The following is a 12,832-nucleotide window of genomic DNA, read 5'->3' on the forward strand; positions in this document are numbered from 1 at the left end:
ATCCGAGCTCCAACGCCGGACTATATCCGAGCTCCAACGCCGGAATATGTATCCGAGCCCCAACGCCAGAATGTATATCCGAGCTCCAACGCCGGACTGTATCCGAGCTCCAACGACGGACTATATCCGAGGTGTCGTAAATCACCTTGGTTCAAAGAAGTTTGAAGGAGTTTAGCCGAGCTTAATGCCGAAAATGCCCTTTATGGAGCCAGCCGCTAGCGCCCGAGCTTTATGCCGGACTGCTTCCGAGGTGGTGCACCACCCCAAATGTGGGCCGATTTTTGTCAATATTTTTGATTGGTGCAATTTATTCTCTGCTGAGATATATAGCCAGTAGCCCTCAAGGTGGCTATCGGTCTAAAACCCGAGATGCACATGAAGGATGACATAAGACCGCTGATCCCAGTAGCCGCTGAGACTCAGGTCGATTTGCAAAATCGGCCTGAGGATCAAGTCCTAGCTCGGCAGAATACTTCGGGACACTAAAAGCGGCGTGCTCAGTCCTCGAGACTCAGGTTGGGTGCGGCCGACCAACCTGAGGATCAAAATCTCCTCGAAAACTATATTGCACATAAAATTTTCTGCATTGGACAAGCAATGCAGTAGCCCCCGAGACACTGGTCGGGTGGCAACGCGAGATCAGGGGATCAATATGCCCCTTTAATATTTGTAAATAATAAGCCCGAAGCCCAGTAGCCCCTGAGCCTTAATGCGGGCACGGGTGGCCGAATTAAGGATCGATATCCATAGTAAAATCACAAATTATGTGTAATGACTCTATGTATTCAAGTACTTTACATCATTAATGCTCGAATCCGCATTGTACAAAACTTTGTTGACCGACCATCGGCTTCCACCTCCTTGGCCATTAGCTGAGGAGTGTTTGTCCTACTTTATAAAGCCTTTATGAGGGCAAGGATTACGACAAACAAGGCAATCTGGTCATACGGTTTTATAAACAAAGGTACGCAGAGAGATATGTTATATTTACAGTTTAACATAAGAAATGTCCTCTAAAGAAAATGGTCCCGCTATCGGTTTCTTCCTTTGGGTTGTCATGCTAAGCATGATCATTAAACCTCAGCTCTAATGTAAGAGCAAAATATTGAGGATTTAGTTTGGGAGGCCAGTTAATAGCCCCCGGTAGTGTTCGGCGGCAGTCGGGGTCAAGCCGTAAACACTTCAGCCAATATTATGAACGGCCCATCATTTAACATAGTCATCGGATCGCTGACCAGTTTACGCTTATTGTGAAAGTCAGTTTTCGGCTTTCTCCACTGAGGTGCTTAACCATGTGAGCTGGAAGCACAATCGCAGTGGTTCTCCCTTTGCACGCCTAGCCGAACAAAACGGAACGTAGGAAGCAAGTGCAGGAGCCGGGCAATCCAACTATTGACCGAAGACACAATTCGAAACCGATGCATATATAGCAATATCTGAGAATGTTTTTGCCGAATCCCTAAAGGTGTCCGGCGTTGCACTGCGAGACTAATGCTGGAAAAGCACAAATAGTTTTAAAAGTGCCAAAAAGCTTGGAAAACCAAGAAACGTCAGTAAAAACATGACGTCCGAACAATATCAAGTGTTCAGTGCCAATCCGAAAGTTGGTCTTAGAAAAAAGAAGTGCTTCTGTCGTGTTTTAACATGATACATCCTATCTCAAGACTTTGAGCGGGTCAGCCTATGGTTTCAACCTCCTATCCCGAGGGTGGAGTACTTCTCATCAGGCCAGTTTAGCAAACTAAACTCTAGCGGCTTTGAGAGAGAAATTAGGCTCCCCGGCTAGTGACCGCACACTCGTGTCAAAAAAAGGAGTGATAAATAATAATAAAACTTTGCAACGACTAAGAAGAAGAACACTTATTATAAAACGGCTCAAATAAACTTAAGAGCCCCCAAGTGACTTGGGTAGAAGAATGATTGCATGTACCGAAGTACTTATATCATATCTATATTCAACCAAACTTTAAACGCGTCTTAACCGACCGCCAGCTTCTCCCTCTTCGGTCAAGGACCAAAAAGTGTTATGTACTCCATCGGTCGAGAATATCGACGGTGTTTCCAATAACCAGGCAATCAGGCCATAAGGCTGTAACAGACAAAGCGCGCTCAGGGAACTTATGCTATATTACCGTGAAGTGTAAGAAGCATCTTCGAAGAAAATAGTACCCTCGCCGATACCTCTCTTCGGTGCTCATTGTTATTATGAGACTTGTGCAGTAGATTTTTTGTACTCATGAGTTCCGTTGTGTGCCGACCATCATTGAAAACTATAAGAGCGCTAGCTTTCGGCTTCACCCAGTCTAAGGTCCGGCTCGGTTGACCCGATCGTGACAATCGCAGAGGTGCTTCCTTTACTCCCTAGCCGAACAATCGGGAAGTAGGGGTAAACACAGGAGCGAGGCAACCCAGCTTGCAAATCGCTTAAGTCAATATGGTGCATATTATGGCGTAATACACGAACAAGGAACGAAGCCGTACAAGTATAATCATATGCAAGAGGAAAAAGCTTCATGAAGGAAGCCCCCAAGTAAACGGGGTATTTGAATTTGTGCGTCACAAACAAAGTTTGGACAAGGAAAAAAATTTACAAGCAACTTTTTTCCAAAAAAGTATAATGCTTGGTCGAGCCGAACACAAGTTAAAAATTTAAAACTTTGAGCATGAAGGCAACTTAGCTGGTTAATGTGTTCGGTATTGATGACGCGGTCCGAGCTTGATGCGGGACAAGGTGCCATCCCCCAAGCCGGTCCCGAGGTGGCGGAGCAAAGAGCTCGGCACTCCGAAGTGGTGACATAGCACGGTCAATGCAGGCCGGCAAAGTGATGCCAAAGTCCCCGACATGGGGTAATGAAGTGTTGACGAAGCCCCCCGTCCAGCCGAGGTGACGCCAAAGGATATAGTCCGGCTGAATCATTTTCCTGTGCCACATAAAATAGTGCAAACCGGAGATAATAGTAATAATGATAATTAAAAAAAATGTTGCATAATAAATAATTTATGCAAAGTGAGGAATAGAAGAAATATGGCCTGGCGCCGAAGTCAATGTCGATGCAGGGCGTCGGCGTGATGTAGTAAAGGCGTGGCAAAGCCTGAATTCACAGGTCGGTCCGAGCTCCGGATGCGGCGTTCGCCGGACTATGTACGGAAACTGATCGAACCACCACGCGACCGTCGTTAATGCGGTCACCATTTGATAGACCTGTGTACATATCATGGACAAACCAGAGTAATAATTCCTTGGGAAAAAATGAACCCAAACAAGCAAAAAATATTGAGGTTAATAGCACCTGGTTTATTTGTTGTAGCCATCCGAAGGAAGGTGATTCCCAAAATTGGGACTCGCTCCGCACACCCATTGCCTGATGGGCGATAAAATGATGGCATGGCAATGCTGGTAAAGGTTGACTCGCCGAGGCAAAGCCCTCGGCCCAGCTAACGTGACGGAGCTGGTCGGCTAGTGACGCCGAAGTGTCCGGAGTAGGTTGATGAAGAGATGGCGAAGCCCCCGGTCCAGCCGAGATGTCGAAGCCTCGATGTCAGCCGATGAGTCGAAGTAGGTCGGCGTGATGGACACCAGCTTGAAGAAGCAATAGTGTGGCCCTGTCAATGCAGGTCGTGACGTGGTCGATGCCGGCTTGATGAAGCGACCGTGCGGTGATGCCGGTATGCCCGCTCCATGTAATCCGCGGGGCAGCGATGTTGGTGATGATTTATCCTTCACGATGACGGACTCTTGTTCGGCTTGCCGAGATGATGATCCGAAGAGGTTGAGCTTGGCTCAACAAAGTGACGCCGTGTCTAGCGCAGGTCGGCAGCCGTGGAGTAATATTGCCGGACTGGTTTGACACCAGCATGATGTTGAAGATCATGTTCAAAAGATCTTAAATTTAGTGGGATGTTTTCGGCAACAAAACACAATACCCCATACAAAACTTCCTTCAAAAGGGATGTCCGAAATCCTGTTCATAAAAAAGATGAACTCGGGTCGGACTCGTTTTCGCGCAGAAAACAGATTCGAAAAGTGATGCACTAATCGGAAGGTTCCCGGAGTTTGGACGGTCGGATCGAGCTGAAATTTTGAGAGGTGGTAGATACAGGAATTCCACAGCCGATCAACGGTTGGATATTCCAAAGGACGTCCGAGCTAGAAGCTGGACACCACGCCCTAAACTCATCCAAATTCCCGTCCAGATTTGACAGGGCTCCGGTATACCGTGGATTGCCAAAGATTCCTCCATCGGAACTCGACGAAATTTTCCAGGGTTGTTGTAAACACAATTCCGCACAATTCCACCAAAGCGGTCGTCAAAGCGATACTCCAGGAGGTGGTGGCAGCAGATACGAGTTTGTTGTCCAGAAAAACAGCACGGTCGCTTGAGGGCAATGCTGATGTTGAGCCCCCGAGCTCCATAGATGATTCCTCCGTGATCTTGATAGAGATCGGAGTTGATGTTTGATGAAGGCCCTCGTCCGAACATGGTGATCCGAACACGGGGCGCAATTCTTGGTCGAACCAAGGTGACCAGTCGAACTGGTGACGGAGACGCCGAAGTCGCAGTTGATCTGCCGACGAGCCATCGATCCTTTTGTCGATCACACAGCAGAACTCTCAATGAAAGCACCAATGTCGGTGTCAAAACCGGCGGATCTCGGGTAGGGGGTCCCGAACTGTGCGTCTAGGCCGGATGGTAACAGGAGGCAGGGAACACGATATTTTATCCAGGTTCGGGCCCTCTTGATGGAGGTAAAACCCTACGTCCTGCTTGATTAATATTGATGATATAGGTAGTACAAGAGTAGATCTACCACGAGATCAAGGAGGCTAAACCCTAGAAGCTAGCCTACGGTATGATTGTTGTATATGGAGTTGTATCGACTAGCCTGGCCTCGGTTTATATAATGCACCAGAGGCCTAGGTTAACAAGAGTCCTAGCCGAATACGCCGGTGGGGAGAAGTCCTTGTCTTGATCGCCAAGTCTTGTGGAATCTTCCTTGTATGCGGCAGTTGTCCGAACTGGCCCATGAGTATACGGCCACAGGGGTCCTCGGCCCAATCTATCAGATCGGGAGATGACGTGTTGAGTACCCCCTAGTCCAGGACACCGTCAGGGGGATAGCGGGAGAACAGGATCAGTTCAACGAAATGACATCATCGGTACAACCGTTCGAATTCATCAGTTCAACAACAGTAACAGAATAATATTCTGTTATGCGAAACAGAATATCCTAGATATATACATAAACACTATTCTGATCATGGGATCAGAATAATATTCTGATCACAACCTGAACTGCCTGAGTAACGCGCCTGAACTTCCCTTTGTATGAACCCGACCTTTGGGCTATCTTCGCAACCGTGGCTTCCCCCATTAATTATTCTTGTTAGTCGTGTTCTATATGATGTTAGTGTAATCTAGAAACATTTTTTAGCAACTAAATACCGGTTTGAAATAGGAATATCGCTCGTTGGCAGATTTTGCTCTCGGGTCGTGATGAAATTGCGTTTTTTGCAATTTTACTGCGTGAATTGTTCAACCTAAACTTCTCCCAGTGCTAGGTTGAACTTTCGCCAACATTGCCCAAATGGGGCTTGCGATATACCGTTGGAAAGCTATGGACACTAGTATCATGACCCAAATTATTTTTTTTTGACAAAATGTAAGCGGTTTAAGAGCAGTTTTGAAAACCGTTTTTCTTCAAACAAAAAATGTGAATCATATTTTTTATCGCATTTCTAAACCATTTATCGGAATGCGGCAAATATAATGGCGCTGGAAAGCTGCTGCAAAACCGCTCCTTCCACATGTTGAAAGTTTCTCCAATTCCCTATGTTTAAAGAGTAATTTGGTAAATCGTAAAATTTCGCAAACCGAACAGCCGAGTTCGTATTTTCGATGTCATTTCTAAATGGCTAATCCAATTGAGTCAAATGATATGGCGTTGGAAAGCTTATGAAAATGCGCTACTTTTTCATGTAGGAAGTTTTTTCTAATCTTGAACGGTTTAAGAGTAATTTAGAAAACGGTACAAGTTCCACCGAGTTCGTATTTTCGATCTATTTTGTTAACCGTACGTCCGAATGCAGCAAATGATACGGCGTTGGAAAGCTTGAGGAAATGCGAAACTTTCTGATATATATTGTTTCTCCCAATTCCTTACTGTTTTAAGTCAATTTTAAAAATGGCTAAAACATATTTTTGCCATAATTTCTTCAAACTTTATCAGAATGGGGCAAGTAATATACCGTTGAAAAGCTAAGAAAAATGCGAAACTTTTTCATGTTGATGGTTTTCTGTGATTCCTAGCCGTTTTCAAGTAATTTCGAAAATGGCAAGATCATTCGTTCTGCCTTTATCGTGAAACAGATTCTTCGAAAATGCCCACGTGAAGAACCTAAACTTCTCGGCATGTCTGCTTGAACTTCACTCTGTTTTTCACGTTCTTTTTTTGCTCGTAGATCTCCATCCACTGCTCGTAGCTCTCCATCCACTCACTGGAATTGAGCAACTGATATACCGATGGAAAGCTATTGTAAACACGCAAGTTTCCCGTGTTGATCGTTTTTTCATACTCGCGACAATTTTAAAACTTTTTCATCTCAAATTCATTCACTATAGTAGTTGAACTTCGTGTTGTTTTCACGTTGAACTTCTGTGACGTATTTTTGTTTGTAATTTTCTCATGATTTGTGCCTTCATTACGAATGGAAACGCACTGCGTGAAGTAGTTGAACTTCTCGGGCATGTCTGTTTGAACCTCACTCTATTTTTGACGTGTTGTTTTTTGCACTGCGTGAAGTAGTTGAACTTCTGGGGCATGTCTATTTGAACTTCACTATGTTTCACTTTATTGTATTTTTCTTATATGAAATACACAACATGTAGTACTGAACTTCCAGTTGTTATCACTTTGAACTTCTCTCCGGTTTGAGAGAATTTTTTTAAAACAGAAAAAACAACATATTTTTTATGTATTCTGGACATCTAGATACACGGTGAACCTCTCTCACAAGATTTTTTTGAACTTTTCCTCACCGAGCACTTGAACTTCTAGCAACCATTTTTTCGTTTATGAGTTGTTTTTAAAAGTGCAACAAATGCCGTTGTGTTTTTTATATTTTGAGCAGGTAAATCCTAGGTTTTAATAAACTCCGAACTTCTCTGTTATTTCAATATGAACTTCACCTTTTATATTTTGAGTAAAGAATTGTATTAGATTTTTATATGGGAAAAAATTGAACATCGAAATACAACGAACCTCTCTTGCAAGAATTTTTGAACTTCTCCGGACAGAGCACTTGAACTTCTTTCAACAAACCTTTTAAGCTTTTATTTTTCTATACTTTTTATTCTCACCTGAAATGCATTCCTTGCAGTATTTGAACTTCTCGTTGTTTTCACTATGAACTTTTGTTGCATTTTTGTGTATACATCAAATTACACGCAATTGAAGGTCGGACGCCATTTTTTGCCATTTTTAAAACATGTAATTGGAGGGCGGACGTCCCGCAATATAAATTCTGAACCATGCACGGAGGTGCACATGAACTTCTTGCAACAAATTTGAGTTTTTTTATATATTGCGAACTTCTCTGTTATTTTTAATTGAACTTCTTAGTCTTATTCTTATAAAAAATATGTTTTCAAATAAGCAGCAAACATTTTTTTAAATTAAACCTCACACATTTATTTTTCCTAGAAATGGAAAGAATTTGAGTTTTCCTTAAACATCAAACTACTCCTTTTATTTTAATTTGAAATTCTTTAATTTTATTCTTTAGTAACGAAGAGAAACCTGTCTTTTTTAATAAATATTGAACTTCTCTATTTTTATAATTTGGATTTATTGGTTTATTTGAAATACTTTCTTTTTCCATTTGAACATCAAAAACACGGTGAACCTCTTTCAGAAGAATTTTTGAACTTTCCTGGGCCAAGCACTTGAACTTTTAGCAACAAAACTTGTATACTTTGCCTTTTTATTGTATTTTTCTCATACGAAACACACACCATGCAGTACGTGAACTTCCGGGAGTTATCACTTTGGACTTCTCTTTGTTTCTATTTATTAATGGAAAAATCTGAGTTTTTATAAACATCGACCCACTCTAACTTTTTACAACACAAGATTATAGTTTTTTCCACTTTCTACGATTTGTTTCTTTTTGTCTCGCGACATTTTTAGTCATTTTTTGTTGTTAGTGAAATGGCCTAGACGGTCTTTTTTTTCATTGATGAATTTCTTCAGTACATGGTACACATGAACTTATGAATTTCTAAAACATGAACTTCACATTTATATCTAAAACATTAATTTCTAAAACATAACGTTTAAGCTTTTGGTTCGAACAACATGCGCCATTTTGTTTTAACCGTTCTTTAGAATAAGAATATTTATACACCTTTGAAAAGTTGTTGAATAGCGGAAACTTTTTAATTTAAAGCATTTTTGTTTCAAATTGGTAATGGATAGAGAGAATTATTTTAATTCACACAAAAAATATTTTTTGTGTGTGTTTTTGCACACGTAAATACACGGTGAACCTCTCTCACAAGTTATTTTCAACTTCCCCGAGACGACCACTTGAACTTCTAGCAAAAAAAATTAGAGTTTTCTTTTTATTCTTTTTTTTCTCTCATGAAACATACACCATGCAGTACGTGAACTTCGGGCTCTTATCAATTTGAACTTCTCTATGTTTCGCTTTTAGTAAGGGAACTTTTTGAGTTTTTTATAGACATCGAACCGCTCTCACTTTTTTTATTTGAACTTCTATTTGCTTTTTGAACAATGAAATAGATGGTGAACCTCTCTCACAGAATTTTTGAATTTTCCCGCACTAAGCACATGAACTTCTAGGAACAAAAGTTTAAACTTTGCCTTTTTATTCTTTTTTTCTCATACGAAATGCACACGATGCAATATGTGAACTTCCGTCACTTATCAATTCAGACTTCCTTCTGTTTTTCTTTAGTAACAATAAAATGTGATTTCTTTATAGGCATTGAACCGCTCTAACTTTTTTATTTGAACTTCTTTTGTGTATTTTTAGAAATGTGAAGATTGGAGCTTTGATAGAAACATCGAACTTCTTGGTTTTGTTCTTTAGTAATTGGAAATATACGATTTATCAAATAAATATCAAACTGCTCCGCTTTTTCCAATTGAACTTCTTGGTTTTATTCTGTAGTAATGAGAAAACTTAGTTTTTTCATACATTGAACTACTCCATTTTTTAAATTTGAACTTCCTGGTTTTAATCTTTAGTATTGGGGGGGGGGGGGAATGCCCAAAAGAGCATTTTTTTTGTTTCTGTTTTTTGAGCTTCTAAATCCTAGTTTTTAATATACTTTGTTTTTCTGTGTTATTTTAATTTGAACTTAACTTTTTTATAAAGTTTTTTATTTTGATTTTTAAATAAACATAAATTTGACTTAATTTTTAATTTTTGATCTTCATGGTCGATTCTTTAATAATAGCAGATATTTGAGTTTTTTGTAAAGAAGGTAATATCCTAGTTTTTTTAATCAACATCAAACCATTTCGTTATTTTATTTTGATCTTCTGGTTTTTTTAAAGCAAAAAAATATTTTAAAACTTTTTTTTTCGTTTTTTATTTTTTAAAAAATTTAAATTCTTCATTTTATTATTTAGTAATGAGAAAACATCTAAGTTTTTTTGACGTTAGATTCGAACTTCTTAGAAAAATATGGTTTTAAATAAGCAAACAATTATCTAGTTTTTTTAATTTGAAATTCAAGGTTTTTTGACCTTCTCGGTTATTTCAAATTGAACTTCTAAGACATATTTGGACTTGTAATTTATTTTCACATAGAAGCATATCTGATCTCTGTCAATGAGAACATACTATTTTTTTATACTTAACAATGAAAACAACACTTCTCTTGTGTGTCATCCATAAAAAATACCATGGTCTACTGTTAAGTGCAAGCACCATCCTCGAGTGCTAGACCACCAATTTTCATCCAGTAACTCACACTACTCACGCTGCACATGTCAACATGCAGCCAAACCTTCTGTTAGTACATAACATAAACACATGATGGTTATTGAACAACCTTCAGTGCCCACACCACACTTGTAACTGTGGTTGCAATCACATTCAGGCCAGTAGTCCCGTGCTTGCAAAGATCACTACCGTTCCTACAGTTTGGGACGTAGAAATTTCACTGATCAAGTGTACATGGTTAACTGGTGGTGCTAAACCTTCCATCCTTTCTACTAGGACGGAATTGCTTCATGGATTTTCACAGGAATTTACATTGCAAATTGTTGGTTCGTTGATGTCTAGATTCCCCGCCATGTGAAGGAAACTTCCCTTCTTGTTCGTTCGTTCACTTATCTGAATGACAAGCCAATAGCACGATCAGCAAAGCAAGACAGCGGCTGGCTTTCTGTTAAGGAAACGAGTGTCCATTTCACCCTTCCACAAAGAAAGAAATAAAAATACTACTTTCATCAGCAGCTGGAACTGTGTTTGGTGGAAGAATCTTGGGAATCTTTTCTGCTCACTTCACTAGCAGCGGGGTGCTACCTCTTGAGCACTGCGTTGGTTTTCCCTTCAAGAGGAAAGGGTGATGCAGCAAATTAGCGTAAGTATTTCCCTCAGTTTTTGAGAACCAAGGTATCAATCCAGTAGGAGGACACGCACGAGTCCCTTGCACCTACACAAACAAATAAACTCCTCACAACCAACGCAATAAAGGGGGTGTCAATCCCTTCACGGTCACTTATGAAAGTGAGATCTGATAGATATGATAAGATAATTTTTTTGGTATTTTTATGATAAAGAGAAATAAAGATGCAAAGTAAAATAAAAGGCAAAATAAATAACTAAGTATTGGAAGATTAATATGATGGAGAATAGACCCGGGGGCCATAGGTTTCACTAGTGGCTTCTCTCGAGAGCATAAGTATTACGGTGGGTAAACAAATTACTGTTGAGCAATTGACAGAATTGAGCATAGTTATGAGAATATCTAGGTATGATCATGTATATAGGCATCACGTCCAAGACAAGTAGACCGACTCCTGCCTGCATCTACTACTATTACTCCACACTTCGACCGCTATCCAGCATGCATCTAGAGTATTAAGTTCAAGAGAACAGAGTAACGCTTTAAGAAAGATGACATGATGTAGAGGGATAAACTCATGCAATATGAAATAAACCCCATCTTGTTATCCTCGATGGCAACAATACAATACGTGCCTTGCTGCCCCTACTGTCACTGGGAAAGGACACCGCAAGATTGAACCCAAAGCTAAGCACTTCTCCCATTGCAAGAAAGATCAACGTAGGCCAAACCAAACTGATAATTCGAACAGACTTGCAAATATAACCAATCATACATAAGAGAATTCAGAGAAGATTCACATATTGTTCATAGATAAACTTGATCATAAACCCACAATTCATCGGTCTCAACAAACACACCGCAAAAGAAGATTACATCGAATAGATCTCCACAAGAGAGGGGGAGAACTTTGTATTGAGATCCAAAAAGAGAGAAGAAGCCATCTAGCTAATAACTATGGACCCGAAGGTCTAAAGTAAACTACTCACACTTCATCGGAGAGGCTATGATGTTGATGTAGAATCCCTCCATGATCGATGCCCCCTCCGGCGGAGCTCCAGAAAAGGCTCCAAGATGGGATCTCACGGATACAGAAAGTTACAGTGGTGGAATTAGGGTTTTGGCTCCGTATCTGGTAGTTTGGGGGTACGTAGGTATATATAGGAGGAAGGAGTACGTCGATGGAGCAACGTGGGCCCCACGAGGGTGGAGGGCGCACCTGGGGAGGTAGGCGTGCCCCCTACCTCGTGCCTTCCTGGTAGCTTTCTTCACGTAGGGTCCAGGTCCTCTGGATCATGTTCGTTCCGAAAATCACGTTCCCGAAGGTTTCATTCCATTTGAACTTCGTTTGATATTCTTTTTCTGCGAAGCTCTGGAATAGGCAAAAAACAACTATTCTGGGTTGGGCCTCCGGTTAATAGGTTAGTCCTAAAAATAATATAAAAGTGTATAATAAATCCCAATAATATCCAAAACATGATATAATATAGCATGGAACAATAAAAAATTATAGATACGTTGGAGACGTATCACGGGGAGGTGTGCGAGGATGTGCGTGCCTCTGCCGGCGGGAGGCCATGTTGACTGTGGCGCAAAGGCGGGAGGGGAGGTGCTGGCGCTGACAAAGGGAGGAGGGATGGTCGCGTGAGGCTAGACTGCAGCTGCGGCGGTGGTTGGCCTGATTGGTGTGGCGCTGGATCGAGGGAAGCTGCCGTCGAGCTTCTCGCGGGATGGGAGGTCCCACGGCGTTGGTCGGGAGGAAGGAGGAGGTCGGTCGAAAGGGAAGGTAGGCATGGCGGCCACCCGAGTGGCCGGCAGGGCGGGAGTGGGTCGGTGGTGGTCGGGAATGGCGGCGGTTGTCGGGAACTCACTGAAGAAGAAGGTGGACATGGGGACGGGAGGTAGAACGGTGGCGCCGGAAGGAGGCGAGGGCGGCCTCGCACCGGGTGGAGGTGGGGGCGGCGGCTCGCCGGAAGGAGGAGCGGGTTGCAGCGTCGGGAGGAATTGGGGTCGGCAGCGGGGTGGTACTGGCGTTAGGGTGGAGGTGGTTGGGAGTCGGGATGGCGGCACGCCGGGTGGAGGTGGTGGGATGGTGCGGCGCCGGTGGCCCGAAGCCGGGGCGGCGCCCCATCAGTGACTGAGGTGGAGATCGGGAGGAGGTTGGGGATCGGCGGAGATAATGGACGAGTGGGCGTGAAGTGGACTTTTTTCTTCTCGCCGAGTTCGGGAGT

This window comes from Triticum dicoccoides, chromosome 5A, assembly GCF_002162155.2.
Source record: "Triticum dicoccoides isolate Atlit2015 ecotype Zavitan chromosome 5A, WEW_v2.0, whole genome shotgun sequence".
NCBI lineage: Eukaryota > Viridiplantae > Streptophyta > Magnoliopsida > Poales > Poaceae > Triticum > Triticum dicoccoides.